At 45.5% G+C, this 18,355-nt stretch overlaps 1 protein-coding gene across 7 annotated transcripts in view; it reads right to left on the bottom strand.

Annotated features, from left to right (window-relative positions):
* PKNOX2 (PBX/knotted 1 homeobox 2) overlaps positions 1 to 17,996 on the bottom strand; it is a 104,198-nt gene extending 86,202 nt beyond the window's left edge. For 2 of the 7 annotated variants that reach the window (XM_068418184.1, XM_068418191.1), the window contains exon 1: positions 17,907 to 17,996. The gene's annotated coding sequence lies outside the window, so the exon portion shown is untranslated. Of the gene's footprint in view, positions 1 to 1,679; positions 2,260 to 10,926; positions 10,976 to 17,906 lie in introns of those variants that run through there. The other 5 variants (XM_068418186.1, XM_068418185.1, XM_068418189.1 and 2 more) reach the window with 5 other exon arrangements.
* Positions 17,997 to 18,355: the final 359 nt, after the last annotated feature.

The following is an 18,355-nucleotide window of genomic DNA, read 5'->3' as shown; positions in this document are numbered from 1 at the left end:
GCCCTCGCCGCCCTCCGGAGCAAGATTTGGGGAGGTGAGAGGAGAGAGCTGGGCTGGTCCGAGCTCTGGAACCGCAGGTTGGAGGGGAACGGCGCTGGAAAACACCTTGTGGGGCTGTGCCTGAGCCTGGGGGGATTCACTTGTGATTTTTGGGTTTGTTTTTTTTTTATTATTTTTTTTTTTCATTTCTTATGTTCTTTTTTATTTTTTTTTTTATTTTTATTTTCTTTTTGCTTTATTTTTCATTTTTCTATTTATTTCTTTATTTATTTTTTCTTTTCCTTTTGTTTTTTTCTATTTTCTTTTATCTTTTTTCTCTTTTCCAATTTTTTCTTTTCTTATTGCTTTTTTCCAATTTTCTTTTCTCTTTTTTCTTTGCTCTCCAGTTTTCTTTTTCTTTTTGCTTTTTTCCAAATTTTCTTTCCTTTTTCTTTATTTATTTTCCGATTTGTTCTTTTCTTTTTGCTTTTTCCAATTTTCTTTCCTCTTTTTCTTTATTTCCAATTTTCTTTTTCTTTTCTTTTTGTTTTTCAACTTTCTTTTCTCTTTTTCCTTCATTTATTTTCCATTTTTTCCCTTTCTCTTTTTTCCAATTTTGTCTTTTTTCTTTTTCTTCCAATTTTCTTTTTTCCCCCTCCCCCCTTTTTTTCTTTTTCGTTTTTCCTTTTTCTTTTTTCCTTTTTTCTTTTTCTTTTTTCCTTTTTCTTTTTTCCTTTTTCTTTCTTTTAATTCTCTTCTTTCTTTCCCCTTCCTTTTTTTCCCCTTGAGCAAAGAAAACTCAACAATTCCCCTGCACACATCAACAGAGGGGCAAAAAAACCCCACCAACTCCCCCAGCGAGCCGGCAGCACCAACCCCTATTTTCAATTTTATCTCTTCAATGTCTCTCCCATCCAACCCTGCTTCATCCCAGTAAAAATTCCATTATTTCAGGATTTTGGCTCCTGTTCCCATTCCCGGTGGAGAGGGACAGGGAGGAGGCGCATCCCAAATTTTTCCCTTCTTAGAGAAAAAAAAACCCAACGTGAAAAACTTCTGCCCAGGAAAGTCTGGGCGCGAGCGAAAAGCCCTTAATTCCAGGAAAAGTGGGATTAAAAGCGGATGTGGAGTATTTATATGAAGTTATGTAAATACAGACGCCGCAACCCGGCGGATGTCACCGGCACTTTGAAAAATCTAAAATATGTGAGGGGGGAAATAAAAATCCACGTGGTTTCCACTGAAGTGACACCACCCCAGAGCCAAAAAACAGTAAAACCCAGTAAAACCCAGTAAAAAACAGTAAAAAAAACTGTAAAAAAACCAGTAAAAACTGGTAAAAAACGGTAAAAAACGGTAAAAAACAGTGTTTTTTATTAATGCCTCAAATCATACTGGTAAGGCAATCGCATTCACAAAGATGCCGTCTCCGACAGCATCCCAAAACCAGGCTGCGATCCCCATCTCCGGCTCCGGGACGGCTCGTCCCCGATGCTGCCAAACCCCCGCCCCGGAGGCTCCAAAGCTTTTTCCCATGGGAAAATCCCAATTTTTCCCCTTCAAAATGCCAGGGAGGGAGATAAGTGTTAAAAAATTCTCCTGCTGTTGAGGAGCCACTGGAGGATGAGGATGATGGATCATCCCAGGGCTGGACCAAGGATGTTCAGGGATGCAGGGATGAGGGAACAATAAGCACCAACCACAAATAAACTCAATTCCCGGATTTTTTCCGCAAGGACTTAAACTATCCACGTGGAAAACTCAACCAGCGTTGCGAGCACAAGTTGTTTTCATCCCCCTCCAAAGCAAAACGAGGAGCGAGCGGCTGCTCGTCTAAATAAACCGGGGCTATAACCAAGGGATCGGTCGCGTTCCGCGTTGCAGGATCCGACCTCAGCTATTTTTAAGCCGCGATATCATTTCACCAACAATTTCCCTCGGTTTCATGTGACACGGACCCAGCAGCCCTAAAATAAACGGGTGACCGCTCCCTCATCTTAAAGGAAATACAAATATAGATGTTAAATATAATAATGCAGACACCTAAATAATTTATTTCAATGATTTTTCTTATTTTAGGTTATTTATAGGAAGGAGAATAAAAGCACGCCAAGGGTGAAAAGCACTTTGGCTTTCGGTAAATATTTGGAAATCACAGAATCAATGAGGTTGGAAGAGCCCTCTGGGATCATCGAGTCCAACCATTGCCCTGACACCACCATGGCAACTAGACCAGGGCACTAAGTGCCATGTCCAGGCTTTTCTTAAACCCCTCCAGAGATGGTGACTCCACCACCTCCCTGGGCAGCCCCTTCCAATGGCTAATGACCCTTGCTGAGAAGAAATGCTTCTGAATGTCCAACCTGACCCTCCCCTGGTGAAGCTTGAGGCTGTGTCCTCTTGTCCTATCGTTAGTTGCCCGGGAGAAGAGGCCGACTCCCACTCTGCAACAACCTCCCTTCAGGTAGTTGTAGACTGCAAGAAGGTCACCTCTGAGCCTCCTCTTCTCCAGGCTAAACAACCCCAGCTCCCTCAGCCGTTCCTCGTAGGTCAGACCCTCCAGACCCTTCACCAGCTTGGTCGCCCTCCTCTGGGCTCGCTCCAACACCTCAACATCTCTCTTGAAGTGCGGGGCCCAGAACCGGACACAGGATTCAAGGTGCGGCCTCACCAGTGCCCAGTACAGAGGGACGATCACTTCCCCAGACCGGCTGGCTACACTATTCCTAATAGAGGCCAGGATGCCACTGGCCTTCTTGGCCACCTGGGCACACTGCTGGCTCATGTTCAGCCGGCTGTCCATCAGCACCCCCAGGGCTCTTTCTAACCACTCTTCCCCCAGCCTGTAGTGCTGCAGGGGGTTGTTGTGGCCCAAGTCTAAGAGCCGGCACTTGTTCTTGTTGAACCTCATGCCGTTGGTCTCGGCCCATGTATCCAACCTCCAGATCCCTCTGTAGGGCCTTCCTACCCTCCAGCAGATCGACACTCCCACACAGCTTGGGGTCATCTGCAAATTTGCTGAGGGTGCACTCAATCCCTACGTCTAGATCATCTATAAAGATATTGAACAGCACCGGCCCCAGAGCTGAGCCCTGGGGAACACCGCTAGTGACCGGCTGCCAGCTGGACTTTACCCCATTCACCACCACTCTCTGGGCTGGGCCATCCAGCCAGTTTTTAACCCATCGAAGAGTCCACCCATCCAAGCCCCGGGCAGCCAGTTTGTCTGGGAGGATGCTGTGGGAGACAGTGTCCAATGCCTTACTGAAGGCAAGATACTGTTGAGATCTGGAGCTCGGGATCGCAGAGGGATTTGGGGGGATTTTTACCCTATTTGGGGAGTCTTCCCATGGAAATTAAAAAAATATCAATAAAAGGCGTCGCTCACCGGGCAGGATTGGTCCCCGCCGGCTGCACACTCGGGGTTTTCTTACTCCATGTGCCAAAATAGCAAAAACTGTTGGGAAAAGTATTGTTGGCTGATTTTTTTCTTATTATTTGTTGCCCAATGGGGATATTTTTACTGTTTGGGGCCAAAAAATCTCTAATTTAGGATTATCCTCCCGCTCCCTGGAGCTGCTTATTATTATTCAACATTAAAATAATTTCATATTATATTATACATTCAAAGAATTCTGCTAAAATTTCAATCTCTTGATTGAAAATTATCCATTATCAGCTGGAAACGGGAGATAAATGTCACTTTTTGCAGCTAAAACTCGCTCGGCGGCGAGTCCTGAAGTTATTTTTCACTCTATTTCTGCAGCTCTGGGGATCTCACCTCTGCTTTATTTCTTTTCCTCGCACGCAAACGGGACGTAAAGTTTGAAATTTGTGTTTTACCCCAAAAAAACATCCCCAAGGACAAGATTTTTCCAGGAAATCCGAGCATCCGCGATGCAAACGCGCGCGGGAAGCGCGCCGGGAGCGTGCACGCGTGTATCCGACGGGTGGTTTTCCCTGGAAATCGGCGCGTTGGGATGTTTAATTCGCATCAAAAAGTTAATTTTAATTTACGAGGAGCCAAGCGGGTCGATGGGCAGCTCGAGGCTGGAGGATGCAACAATTTTCATCCCTTCAAGCCGCGATGGGGACGCCGCCGCACGCTCAGTGCTCGCTTCGGGATCATTTCCTATTATAAATCAACCCATCGATAATTTTCTATTATAAACCAATCAACCCAGGATTTTCTATTATAAATCATTCAATCAATAGGTTTTTTTTTATTAAGTCCATTAGAATTAAATCGAATTTAATTAGATTTAAGGTTCAGTCGCCGCTGGGCTAAATGCTTTCCACCAAAAAAAAAAAAAAAAGCAAGCAGGTATTTATAGCCGGCGCGTCTCATCCCCGCTGCCCCAGCAATTAATTAAATTAGCACAAAGAGGGGCTTGTTGAGGGCTCCGGCCCCGCTAAGTCGAGCCGCCGAACAGGAAACAAAGGGTTGAATTCTGTCTGCTTGGCTCAAGGGTGCTGCGTGGCCCCGGCAGGCGCTGGAGCGGGGCCAGGGGTCCCCGTCCCACCCTGATCCAGAAAAGAGACCCCCGTGGTGGTGGGGTGGGATGTGGGTGGATGGGGTGATGGGGCGGGTGGGTGAAGGGGGTCTTGTTAAGGGGGTCGTGCCAAGGGGGGTTTGTTAAGGGGGGTTTGCTAAGAAGGTTTTGCTAAGGGGGTTTTGCAAGGGGGGTTTGTTAAGAGGGTCTTGCTAAGGGGGTTTGGCTAAGGGGGTCTTGCTAAGGGGGTCTTGCTAAGGGGGTTTTGCTAAGGGGGTCTTGCTAAGGGGGTTAGCTAAGGAGGTTTTGCTAAGGGGGGTTTGCTAAAGGGGTCATGCTAAGGGGGTTTTGCTAAGGGGGCCTTGCTAAGGGGGTCTTGCAAGGGGGGTTTTGCTAAGGGGGTTTTGCTAAAGGAGTTTTGCTAACGGGGGTTTGCTAAGGGGGTCGTGCTAAGGGGGTCTTGCTAAGGGGGACTTGTTAAGGGGGTTTTGCTAAGGGGGGTTTGTTAAGGGGGTCTTGCTAAGGGGGGTTTGCTAAGAGGGTTTTGCTAAGGGGGTCTTGCTAAGGGGTCTTGCTAAGGGGTCTTGCTAAGGGGTCTTGCTAAGAGGGTTTTGCTAAGGGGGTTGTGCTAAGGGGGTTGTGCTAGGGGGGTTGTGCTAGGGGGGGTTTGCTAAGGGGGGTCTTGCTAAGTGGGTCTTGCTAAGTGGGTCTTGCTAAGTGGGTCTTGCTAAGGGGGTTTTGCAAACCCCACCCTGGGTAGTTCCCCAGCCCCACCGCTCCCCAGCTTTACGCTCGGCGGGCCCTTCCGCCCCCAGCCCCTCTCCAAGCCTAATTAATTCAGGGTGAAAAAGCTCCCGCGAGTTCCCGCCGGGATAACAGCGCCGGGAACTTCTCTGGCTTCTCCCCGTCGAGTCAAATCCCAACGGAAACCGGTTGCAGGGAAAACAAAACCTCCCCGATGTCTCTACCTTGAGATAACCTTGGCCGCTTCCCAGGTGCTCTGCTATTAAAGACGCTGCTAAAGAGCTTTATTTGGGGTTTTTAGTATCAATGTTCTCGCCGGGTTCTTCAGCTACGCTGTTTGGGGTGTTTAAAGAGGAGGAAGAGGGGAAAAAAAAAATCCCCACTATGTTTTTGGGGGGTGTTTAGGTAAGGAGGAATGATTTAGCGCTTGCTAAATTGGACCAGCAATCCCAAAATTGCACCAGGATCTCTAGAATTGCACCAGCATCCCCCAAATTGGATGAGCATCACTAAAACTGCACCAGCATCCCTAATATTGCACCAGCAGCCCTAAAAATCACACCAGCAGCCCTAAAAATCACACCAGCAGCCCTAAAATTGGACGAGCATCACTAAAACTGCACTGGCATCATTAGAAGCAGACCAACATCCCCAAAATTGCACCAGCAGCCCCAAAATTGGATTAGCATCTCTAAAATTGCACAAACGTCCCCAAAATCACACCAGCATCCCTAAAAATTGCACCAGCAGCCCCAAAATTGCACCAGCATCTCTAAAATTGGATGAACATCACTAAAAGTGGATGAGCATCAATCACTGAAGTTGCACTGGCATCCCCAAAATTGCACAAACATCCCTAAAATCACACCAGCATCCTCAAAACTGCATCAGCATCCCCTAAATTGCACTAGCATCCCTAGAATGGCACCAGCAGCCCTAAAATTGTATGAGTATCACTAAAAGTGGATGAGCATCTCTAAAATAGCACTGGTAGCCCTAAAATCAGAAGAACGTCCCCCAAAGTGGACGACCATCACTAAAACTGCACCGGCATCATTAAAAGTGGACCAACAGCCCCAAAACTGCACCAGCAGCCCCAAAATCAGACGAGCACCACTAAAATGGCACCAGCATCCTTAAAAGTACATGAGTATCACTAAAAGTGGATGAGCATCACTAAAATTGCACCAGCAGCCCCAAAATTGCATGAGCATCCCCAAAACTGCACCAGCACCCCTAAAATTGGATGAACATCACTAAAAGAGGACGAGCAGCATTAAAACTGCACCAGCATCAGTAGAAGCGGACAAACATCCTTTAAATTGCACCAGCAGCCCCAAAACTGCACCAGCAGCCCCAAAATTGCACCAGCATCCCCAAAATCACACCAGCATCCCTAAAAATTGCACCAGCATCACTAAAAGTGGATGAGCACCCCTAAAATTGCACCAGCAGCCCCAAAATTGTATGAGAACTATTAAAATTGCACCAGCATCCCTAAAATTGCATGAGAAGCCCTAAAATTACAGTAGCGGCCCCAAAATTGCATGAGCATCATTAAAAGTGGACCAACATCCCCAAAATTGCACCAGCAGCTCCAAAATTGCATGAGCATCCCTAAAAATTGCACCAGCATCCCTGAAATTGCATGAACATCACTAAAAGTGGACGAGCATCCCTAAAAGTGGATGAGCACCCCTAAAATTGCACCAGTAGCCCCAAAATTGTATGAGAACTATTAAAATTGCACCAGCATCCCTAAAATTGCATGAGAAGCCCTAAAATTACAGTAGCGGCCCCAAAATTGCATGAGCATCATTAAAAGTGGACCAACATTCCCAAAATTGCACCAGCAGCCCCAAAATTGCATGAGCATCCCTAAAAGTTGCACCAGCATCCCTAAAATTGGACGAACATCACTAAAAGAGGACGAGCAGCATTAAAACTGCACCAGCATCAGTAGAAGCGGACAAACATCCTTTAAATTGCACCAGCAGCCCCAAAACTGCACCAGCAGCCCCAAAATTGCATGAGCAGCCCCAAAATCACACCAGCATCCCTAAAATTTGCACCAGCATCCCTGAAATTGCACCAGCATCCCTGAAATTGCATGAACATCACTAAAAGTGGATGAGCACCCCTAAAATTGCACCAGCAGCCCCCAAATTGTATGAGAACTATTAAAATTGCACCAGCATCCCTAAAATTGCATGAGAATCCCTAAAATTACAGTAGCGGCCCCAAAATTGCATGAGCATCATTAAAAGTGGACCAACATCCCCAAAATCACACCAGCAGCCCCAAAATTGCATGAGCATCCCCAAAACTGCACCAGCATCCCTAAAATTGGATGAACATCACTAAAAGAGGACGAGCAGCATTAAAACTGCACCAGCATCAGTAGAAGCGGACAAACATCCTTTAAATTGCACCAGCAGCCCCAAAACTGCACCAGCAGCCCCAAAATTGCACCAGCATCCCCAAAATCACACCAGCATCCCTAAAAATTGCACCAGCAGCCCCAAAATTGTATGAGAACCATTAAAATTGCACCAGCATCCCTAAAATTGCATGAGAAGCCCTAAAATTACAGTAGCGGCCCCAAAATTGCATGAGCATCATTAAAAGTTGCACCAGCATCCCTAAAATTGGACGAACATCACTAAAAGAGGACGAGAAGCATTAAAACTGCACCAGCATCAGTAGAAGCGGACAAACATCCTTAAAATTGCACCAGCAGCCCCAAAATTGCACAAACGTCCCCAAAATCACACCAGCATCCCTAAAAATTGCACCAGCATCCCTAATATTGCATGAGCATCATTAAAACTGAACCAGCATCCCTGAAATTGCATGAACATCACTAAAAGTGGACGAGCATCCCTAAAAGTGGATGAGCACCCCTAAAATTGCACCAGCAGCCTCAAAATTGTGTGAGAACCATTAAAATTGCACCAGCATCCCTAAAATTGCATGAGAATCCCTAAAATTACAGTAGCGGCCCCAAAATTGCATGAGCATCATTAAAAGTGGACCAACATCCCCAAAATTGCACCAGCAGCTCCAAAATTGCATGAGCATCCCTAAAAGTTGCACCAGCATCCCTAAAATTGGACGAACATCACTAAAAGAGGACGAGCAGCATTAAAACTGTACCAGCATCAGTAGAAGGGGACAAACATCCTTTAAATTGCACCAGCAGCCCCAAAACTGCACCAGCATCCCCAAAATTGCATGAGCATCCCCAAAATCACACCAGCATCCCTAAAAATTGCACCAGCATCCCTGAAATTGCACCAGCATCCCTGAAATTGCATGAACATCACTAAAAGTGGACGAGCATCCCTAAAAGTGGATGAGCACCCCTAAAATTGCACCAGCATCCCTAAAATTGCATGAGAATCCCTAAAATTACAGTAGTGGCCCCAAAATTGCACCAGCAGCCCCAAAATTGCATGAGCATCCCCAAAACTGCACCAGCACCCCTAAAATTGGATGAACATCACTAAAAGAGGACGAGCAGCATTAAAACTGCACCAGCATCAGTAGAAGTGGACAAACATCCTTAAAATTGCACCAGCAGCCCCAAAATTGCACAAACGTCCCCAAAATCACACCAGCATCCCTAAAAATTGCACCAGCATCCCTAATATTGCATGAGCATCATTAAAACTGAACCAGCATCCCTGAAATTGCATGAACATCACTAAAAGTGGACGAGCATCCCTAAAAGTGGATGAGCACCCCTAAAATTGCACCAGCAGCCTCAAAATTGTGTGAGAACCATTAAAATTGCACCAGCATCCCTAAAATTGCATGAGAATCCCTAAAATTACAGTAGCGGCCCCAAAATTGCATGAGCATCATTAAAAGTGGACCAACATCCCCAAAATCACACCAGCAGCCCCAAAATTGCATGAGCATCCCCAAAACTGCACCAGCATCCCTAAAATTGGATGAACATCACTAAAAGAGGACGAGCAGCATTAAAACTGCACCAGCATCAGCAGAAGCGGACAAACATCCTTTAAATTGCACCAGCAGCCCCAAAACTGCATCAGCAACCCCAAAATTGCACATGCACCCCTAAAACTGAACCAGCACCCCAAAAACCACACCAGCACCCCCGGCGCGAGGCGCAAAGGTGGGGAGAGCCGCTGAGGGGCCGGCTTGCAGGCACTGATAGGAGTTTTAATTACTGGCTCATTAACGAGCATCAGAGTTATCAGACGAAGCTTCATCCAGCTCTTGCGCTCCGGGGAGCGAGCAGGACCCCGAATCCAGCGGGACCCGGCTGCAAACGACCCGCTAACGAAGGGGAGAAGGGTAGGCAGCCGCCATCCAAAAAAAAAGGCTTTATTTATTATTTATTTCTCCTTATTATTTATTTTTTGTTTATTTATCGTTTATTTTTTATTTATTTATTGTTTTTATTTATTTTTTATTTACAGTTTAATTATTATTTTTATTTTTTTATTTATTATTATTTCTTTTTTATTTATTCTTTATTTTTTATTTATTATGTTTGCTCTATTATTACCCATTATTTAATTATTATTATTTTTCACTTATTCTTTACTAGTAAGTTTGTTCTTTATTCTCACGCTGACAATCTATATTTGCTTAAAGCCAAAAAACGCATCCGCGGGTGAAATATTACCCAAAAGGCCCATTTCCATCTCGCAAACAGCTTCCAAATGCCTTTTAAATGCTATTTTTAAAGGTTAAAAGGCGCTCCAGAAAACAAAAGGGGTGTCCTTTTTTTTTTTTTATGGCAATTAATTTTTTTTTTATGGCAATTAATTAATTGCCGGAGTTAAAAGATGTTGGGTCTGGCACTGAGATATAAAGAAATAGATTTCTGGATGTAAATGTATTAAAAGATCTTTTCTGAGCACTTTATATGAATGGGATTTTCTTGGGATCAAGATAAATAATAATATTTGATTATTTATTACCCTGATCAAGATTATCTTGAATAATAATAATTACTATTATATCTTGATATTATTTCTTATTGATTATCTTGATCATTATCTTGAATTATTATTATTATTATTATTGTTATTATTATTATTATTTTTAACTCCTTGAGCAAAGTTAATGTCCTTAGAACCCAGATTTTAGGGTTTTTTTAAAATAATTTTATCTAAATTGAGTGAGTTAATAGGAATAAGGTCAAGGATGCGAGAGGAGGGATGGAGAGCGCGGGATACGGGATGCTCCGGAGGGGAGACCCCCACCCGCCATCTCCGATTATGAATAATTATTATTAATTATTATTTATTAATAAATAATATTTATTACGAGCTGATCAAGGGGCTAATAAAATATAAAACCCAGAGGGGGTTTGATTCATCAACCTCGCTCCCTGGGGGTATTCCCTTCGGAAAGAGGCAGCGGAAAGATACTGGAAAATAGGGGAAGAAAATGGGGAGAAAAAATAGAAAATGGGGAAAAAAATAGAAAACAGGAAAAAAAAACAGAAAATGGGGAAAAAATAGAAAATAGGGGAAAAAATCAAAATAATCAAGCAGGTAAAAAGTCTTAAAAATGTCTAAAGCGGTTTTCCATGCACCATCACGGTGGGGATTTGCTCAGGGAGAAGGGAGCTAATTGCTGTTCCACAACTCACCTTCGACGCTTCAAATCGGGTTTAAAAAAACCATTTTAAGGGTTTTATAAAGCTATAAAGTGCCCTCCGACGTACCTAGAAGTGATGTATCTGCAGCAGCCGCGTCCTGCCTCCGCCAAATAATCTGAGGAGTAACACACCGCTGATCAACGGAAGCATGAAAATTAAATATTTTGAATTTTTTTTTAATTATTCGGAAAAGTTTTGCCTCGTTGGTTGGTTGGTGGCATTTGAGGCGTGGGAGGGGGCTGAGCGTCAGTGGGGGGGTACGGTGGATTTTATGCCTGAGCCAGGCTGGTGAAAAGGAGGTAAAAAAGGGGGAAAAAAGGAAAAAAAAAAAGGGCAAAAAGAAAAGAAAAAAGGAAAAGCAAAAGAAGGGAAAAGAAAAAAAAAAGAGGAAAGAAAAAAGGAAGAAAAAAGGAAGAAAAAGACAATAAGAAAAAAAGGAAAAAAGGGAAAAAAGAGAAAAAGGCAAAAAAGAGAGAAAGAAAGATAAAAAAGGCAAAAAAAGGGGGGAAAAGGGGAAAAAAGGTGTGGAAGGGGGAAAAGGGGGAAAAAGGAAGATGGAATAAAGGAAAAAGGAAAAAAGAAAAGGAAAAAGGAAAAAGGAAAAAGGAAAAAGGAAAAAAGGAAAAAAGGAAAAAAGGAAAAAAGGAAAAAAGGAAAAAAGGAAAAGGAAAAAAGGAAAAGGAAAAAAGGAAAATGAAAAAGGAAAAGGAAAAAGGAAAAGGAAAAAGGAAAAGGAAAAAGGAAAAGGAAAAAAGGAAAAAGGAAAAAGGAAAAAAGAAAAAAGAAAAAAGAAAAAAGAAAATGGAAAAATAAGGAAAAGGGAAAAAAGGAAAAAATGAAAAAAGGAAAAAAAGGGAAAAAAGGAATAAGAAAAAATGAAAAAAAGGAAAACGGAAAAAAATATGGAAAAAGGTGGAAAAAAGGGGAAAAGGGGGAAAAGGATCAAGGAGAAAAAAGGGAAAAAAGGAAAAAAAAAGAAAAAAGAAAAAAGAAAAAAAGGAAAAACAAGGAAAAAGGGGAAAAAAGAGGGAAAAGGGAGGAAAAGGAAAAAAAAGGGGGGTAAAAAGGGGGGTAAAAACAGGGGTAAAAACAGGGGTAAAAACAGGGGTAAAAAGCACCTGCATCAAAATAAACTATTTCTTGGGGGGGAGTATCCCTAATTTGAATTTTTTATGGCTTTTTGGTGGGGTTACCTGGATATTTGGGATTTTCCTGCCTGGATTATAGGTGGTGGACGCAGGATGGGCTAGGTCGCGCGGCGCAGGATGCTGAAAGATGGTTGAAGGACGGAACGGAAAATAGAACTCGATATGAAAAACTAAGGTAAAAAATGGAATAAAACATTCTGTAAAATAAGATAAAAAATAAAAACAGAAGAAAAAATTAAAGGAAAAAATGAAAATAAAAAAATAAAATGGAAAATTAAATTTAAAATAAAATAAAAAATAAACTAAAATAAAATTTAAAACAGAATAAAAAATAAAAGAAAATAAAACTTAAAATAAATTTTAAGACAAAATTAAAAATAAAATTAAAAATAAACCCAAAAATTAATAGAAAATAAATGTGTAGACGTGGTGTTCAGGGACATGGTTTAGTGGTGGACTTGGCAGTTGGACTTGATGATCTTAAAGGTCTTTTCCAACCTAAATGATTCTAGGATTCTACAACGCTATGAAAATAAAAAATTAAATTAAATTAAATTTAAATTTAAATTAAATTTAAAAAGTAAAGATAAAATGACAAATAAAAATAAAATTAAAATAAAACCATAAATAAATAAATAAAAATTAAACTACAAATTCAAAAAATAAATAAAAAAATAAATAAAAGTTTAAATTAAAAATTAAATAAATATTTAAATAAAAATGAAATAAAAAATTAAAGAAAACTTTGAGGGTCACGGAAAATTATTCCTAGTTGAAACAGCTCCTAAACTGGAGTTTTAGACAAGCCTCATCCTCTTCCCAAGCCCTCCTTCCCCTTCTCAGCCCTCGCTCCTCTGGCATCGCTCCCTCGGAGCATCTGCATCTCATTAACCCCAACGAGCATCCCGATGACCCCGAAAAAAAAAAGAAAAAGCCCTTTTTGGCATCGTAAAAAAGAAAAAAAAAAATCCAAAATAATACGCCAGAATATTTAACGAACTCTAATTGCAATTGTGGTGTAGACTAATGAGGGTTTACTTTCCCTTTCAGAAGAAAGACCAAAAAAATAAGATTTTATTTTTAAATCTCTTATAAAATAAGAGTTGAGGCCAAATTCTCATTTTATTTATACAGCTGCAAATCACAGCTGGGCAAAGGCGACCTCGTCCCGCCACGCTCGCGGCTCCATCCTGCTCTTCAGCGACCAAAACCAGGTCTAAATTTAAGCTGGGGATTAACTTCCCATCCCTCCGCATTATTATTTGGAGCCGGCATCTTAACGATCCGATTAATGACGCCGTGAAATAATTTATTTCTTTGCTAATTAGCGGCGTTGGCAGCGGCGCAAATTATTTGGGACTCGAGCGGTTCGATGGCGCGCGGGATGTGAAATTCGAGGGCGGGTTGTCCGGATCGAGCAAAATTATCCCACTAAAACCCCAAAAAAAGCATTTTTCCACGTTCCCGGAGTAAAATAAGGCTTAATTTTACTAATTATTTAAAGGCGGAGCAGCTCCTAGGGAAATAAATTCGGCAAAATTAAGGGTGTCCCAGCACCCCGGGTTATTTTTCTCCCCCCGGGTACCCATCGCGCATCTCAAACCTGACGTTATCGATTATCGCTCGGAGACTTACGGATGCTGTCGATCGCCGTGGGAAAAAAAAAAAACATCGAGTCATTTAAAAGTTCATTGGAAAAGCAAAAATCCCCCAAAATTCAAAGTTGCCCCATTGCAGGGACTCGGTTGAGCCCTTAGTCGGGAAAAAAGGTTATTCCTGGATGCTCCAGTGGGATGAAATCCTCCCTTCCCGACACAATTTTCAGCCATTATGTAAAAATTTCCTTTAAAAAAGGAGATTTCCTTAAAAAAAAGGTGATTTCCTTAAAAAAAAGGCCATTTCCTTTAAAAGAAAGGGAATTTATTTTAAAAAAGGAGATTTCCTTTAAAAAAAAAAGAATTTCCTTAAAAAAAGGATATTTCCTTTAAAAAGAGATTTCCTATAAAAAAGATGTCCTTAAAGAAAAAGGTGATTTCCTTAAAAACAAGGTGATTTCCTTAAAAATAAGGGAGATTTTCTTAAGAAAAGGGAGATTTCCTTAAAAAAAAAAAAGATTTCCTTGGGAAAAAAGCTATTTCCTTAAAAAAAAGGGAGATTTCCTTAAAAAAGGGAGATTTCCTCTTAAAAAGGGAGATTTCCTCTTAAAAAAGGGAGATTTCCTCTTAAAAAGGCCATTTCCTTTTTAAAAAAAAGCAATTTCCTTAAAAAAAAGGGAAATTTCCCTTAAAAAATGGGAATTTCCTTTTAAAAAAGGTGATTTCCTTATTAAAAAAAGGAGATTTTTCTTAAGGAAGTGAGATTTCCTTAAAAAAAACCCAGTGATTTTCATAAAAAAAAGGGAGATTTCCTTCAAAAAAGGGAGATTTCCTTTAAAAAAAATTATATTTCCTTGGAAAAGAGGGAGATTTCTTTGGAGAAAAGGGAATCCTTAGAAAAAAAGGGATATTTCCTTTAAAAAAAAAGGCAATTTCCTTGGAAAAAAAGGAGATTTCTTCAGAAAAAGGGGAATTTCCTTAGAAAAAAGGGATATTTCCTCAAAAAAAAAGGCAATTTCCTTGGGAAAAAAGGCAATTTCCTCAAAAAAAAAGGGGAATTTCCTAAAAAAAAAGGGAATTTCCTAAAAAAAAAGGGGAATTTCCTAAAAAAAAGGGGAATTTCCTAAAAAAAAGGCCATTTCCTTTACCTCTCCCTCCCAAAAATGATGGTGGGAGAACAGAAAACGTTCCCATAAGTGCGGCAGGGATGCTGAGCGTCGCTTTTCTCCCCTTTTTTTCCGCCCGCTGTGATATCAGGGAGGTATTTAATGTTATATATATATTAAAAATGTGCTATATATAATGTTACATATATAATATATTAAAAAGAAGGTTTCGGGACACCCCGATGCTGGCTTTGGGGTGCCAAGGCTGCAAATGACCTTCAAAACCCCAGTTTGGGGATGACGGGGGAACTCCCTCCCTTCCCCACGCCGCCAGCTCCCCCATTAACCTTTCCCGTAATTAGCCGCAAGCAATTAACTTTTGCCCCCTAATGAAGGAATCTCAGGGCGGGGAGTGAAGTAAAACGGAAGGGGGGGAAAAAAATGAGGGGAATCCTGATCCCGTCGTCCTAAACCCCCCAAAAAAGGTGTTATTTTTTACCCCAAATCACCCAAAATCCAATTAATTCACCCCAAAATCCAATTAATTCACCCCAAAATCCAATTAATTCACCCAAACCTCTTTCCCCATCCACACCAGGGCTGCAAACAACCCTCAAAACATCAGACCCTAAAAGGTTTTGGGGTTTAACACGACGCGAAAGATGCCAAATACGCCGAGTCAGCACTTTGGAAGGCGCGACACTCTTAAAGTTTCACCAGGTTTATCGAGCTACGCGCCCCCTTTTTGGGATTTAAAGGTTAAAATAAGTCTCAAAAAGTCAAATTAAGATTTTACTCCTCCTATTTTTGACTTCAACCCCCCCTCCAGCAAACAGCTGCCCCCATATCCCAGCCAAAAATAATCCACCCCCCCCCTCCCTTTTCCCTTAATCTAATCTCTCCGGCTGGGAGTTTGAAAATATCCCGCTGGGTTTAGGGTTTCCCGTTACGCAGCGAGATAGTAAAGAAGAAAAAAAATAAAGATCCTTGGAAAGAAGCAAAAAAAAAAACCCCGAGAAAAGCCCAAACAAAGAGCCCGGAGTTGAGTTTCGACGCCCGACGAAGAGCGGGGTGAAGTTGGGGGGACGCGCACGCACCCCACGCGCACCCACCCCGAATCCCTCCAAACTTCCCGAGTCACACGCCGCCGCCTCCTGCGGATGTAAAGACATTAAAAATTTCGAAAGTAATTAAAAATTGTAATTATGATTTTTAAAAATCCCCCCACACCCTGTAAAAAATAAATAGATTTTTTTTTTTTTTTTAGGATTTATCCCGCCGGGATGCACCGAGGGGGGTCCCGTAGAGCCGTCCCCGGGGGGAAATAGGGTGCGCCGAGGGAAACGGGGTGCACCGGGAGAACGGGGTGCACAAGAGGGGGGGTTTAACCCCCCCCCCCGGGGAGAAGCTGCGGGTTGCGGCACGTCGCCGCGTTTCGGTGCTGGCGTCGAGCCCGCGTGGGGCCCTGCGAGGCGGCGATGGTGGCATGTCCCCCCCCGCCAGTGGGTGCTCTGTGGGTGCTGGGGTGGTATCCCAAAGTAAAGGGGTGCCTTGCAAAGCAGCCCCCCCCCCCACACCCACTTTGCACCGGGGGGGCAATTTTCCAGCTGCAACATGTAATGAGTTTGAGGGGGCTCAGCCTTCTCCAGGGAGAGGGGGGGATTGCAACCGGTTGGGGGGGTTTACAACCAGTTGGGGGGTTTACAAACCCTGGGGGGCACTGGAAGCATTTGGGGGGGCTGCAAACCCCCCCGGGGGGTATCGCAATGGGTCAGGGGTCTGCAAGGGTATTGCAACCAGCCAGGGGGGTTGCAACATCCCAGGGGGGGCATATTGCAGCTGGTTGGGGGGTTTGCAACTGGTTGGGGAGGTTTGCAATGGGTTGGGGGGTTTGAGATCCCTGGGGGGCATTGTAAGCATTTGGGGGGGCTGCAACCCCCCCCGGGGGCATTGCAATGGGTCGGTGGGGTTATAACATCCCAGGGGGGTGATACTGCAACTAGTCGGGGGGTTTGCAACTGGTTGGGGGGGTTTGGAACCGGTTGGGGGGTTTGCAACAGGTTGGGGGGGTTTACAACCAGTTCGGGGGGTTACAATCCCTGGGGGGCATTGTAAGTATTTGGGGGGGGCCGCAAACCCCCCTGAGAGTATTACAATGGGTCGGGGGTCTGCAAGGGTATTGCAACCAGCTGGGCGGTTGTAACATCCCGGGGGGGAATATTGCAACTGGTTGGGGGGTTTACAACCAGTTGGGGGGTTTGCAAACCCTGGGGGGCACTGTAAGCATCTGGGGGGGCTGCAACCCCCCCCGGGGTGCATTGCAACGGGTCGGGGGGGTTGTAACATCCCGGGGGGAGGGTATGCAACTAGTCGGAGGTTTACAACGGGTTGGGGGGGGGTTGCAACCTCTTAGGGGGCATTGCAAGTGGCTTGGGGGGGTCTGCAGCAAGTGTGCGGGCATTGCAATGGGCCGGGGAGGGGGGGTGTTGTAACCCCCCCGGGAGGCATTACAACGGGTCGGGGGTCTGCAGGGGGTGTTGCAACAGGGTTGTTGTAACATCCCGGGGGGGCGGGGGGGCCATTGCAACCGGTCGAGGGGTTTGTAGCAAGTCCGAGGGCATTGCAAGTAGCCTGGGGGGGCTACAACCTCCTCGGGGGAGCATTGCAACCGGTCCTGGGGGAGATTACAACGGCCGTGGGGGTGCAACCCCCCGGGGGACATCGCAACCGGCCGGCGGGGATTGCAACCGGCTGGGGAAGGGGGGGGTCATCGCAGTCCCCCGAAATCACCGCAACCGGCCGGCGCGGGGGGGTCACCGCAGAGAACCGCAACGGCGGGGGCAAACCGCAGCCGGCTGGAGGTCAGCCCGGGAAGGGGGGGGGGGGGGGGGGGGGGGGGGGGGGGGTCGGGGGGGAACCGGACACCGGGGACACACACACGCTGCAACCGAGGCCCGCGCTCCCCGGCGGCCCCGCAGCGGGAGGGGGAGGCGGTGCGGAACGGCAAGTTACTTCCCGCACCGGAGGGGATGGAAGGCGGGTGGGGGGTGGTAAAGGAGAGGGGGGGGGGGTAGGGTTCCCCCCGCCGCCGCCGTCGCCACACGTGCCCCACCGCCCGGGCCGCTTTGTCCGCGGCTCTCGGCGCGGCTCCGCCCGCCCCCGCGCGGCGGCCCCCGGCCCGCTGAGTGACAGCTTACCTGCCCGCCAATCTTCATCACACCGACACCGGCCTGACAGCGCGGCCGCCGCTTCGCCGCCCGCCCGCCCGGCCCGGCCCCGCCGCGCCGCCGCCGACACGCCCCGCCCCGCCCCGCCCCGCCGCCGGGACCCGCCCCCTCCCGCCGCCGCTACGCCCCGCCCCGCTCCCGGCGCCGCGCCCCGAGGCCACGCCCCTAAGGCCGCCGCCCCCTCTCGCCGCGCCGCCCAGCGCCCCCTGCTGGCCAGCGCCTCTCACACACGCCCTCTCCGGCCCACCACCCCCGGAGCCCCCCCCGGGCACCCGCCCCCCGAGCAGCCTTCGGACCCCCCCAGCATCTGGGGTCCCCCCCAGGGCGTCACTCAGGCCCGCCCCCCACATCTGCCCCCCAAACAATTGCCCCCCCCAGCAGCATTTGGCCCCCCCTCCGTGTCCCCCAACCACATTTGT

The sequence above is a fragment of the Nyctibius grandis genome, chromosome 25 (assembly GCF_013368605.1).
Source record: "Nyctibius grandis isolate bNycGra1 chromosome 25, bNycGra1.pri, whole genome shotgun sequence".
In the NCBI taxonomy this organism is placed as follows: domain Eukaryota; kingdom Metazoa; phylum Chordata; class Aves; order Nyctibiiformes; family Nyctibiidae; genus Nyctibius; species Nyctibius grandis.
Note: the sequence above shows the minus strand (reverse complement) of the source record. Positions and strands in the feature narration are given on the sequence as shown.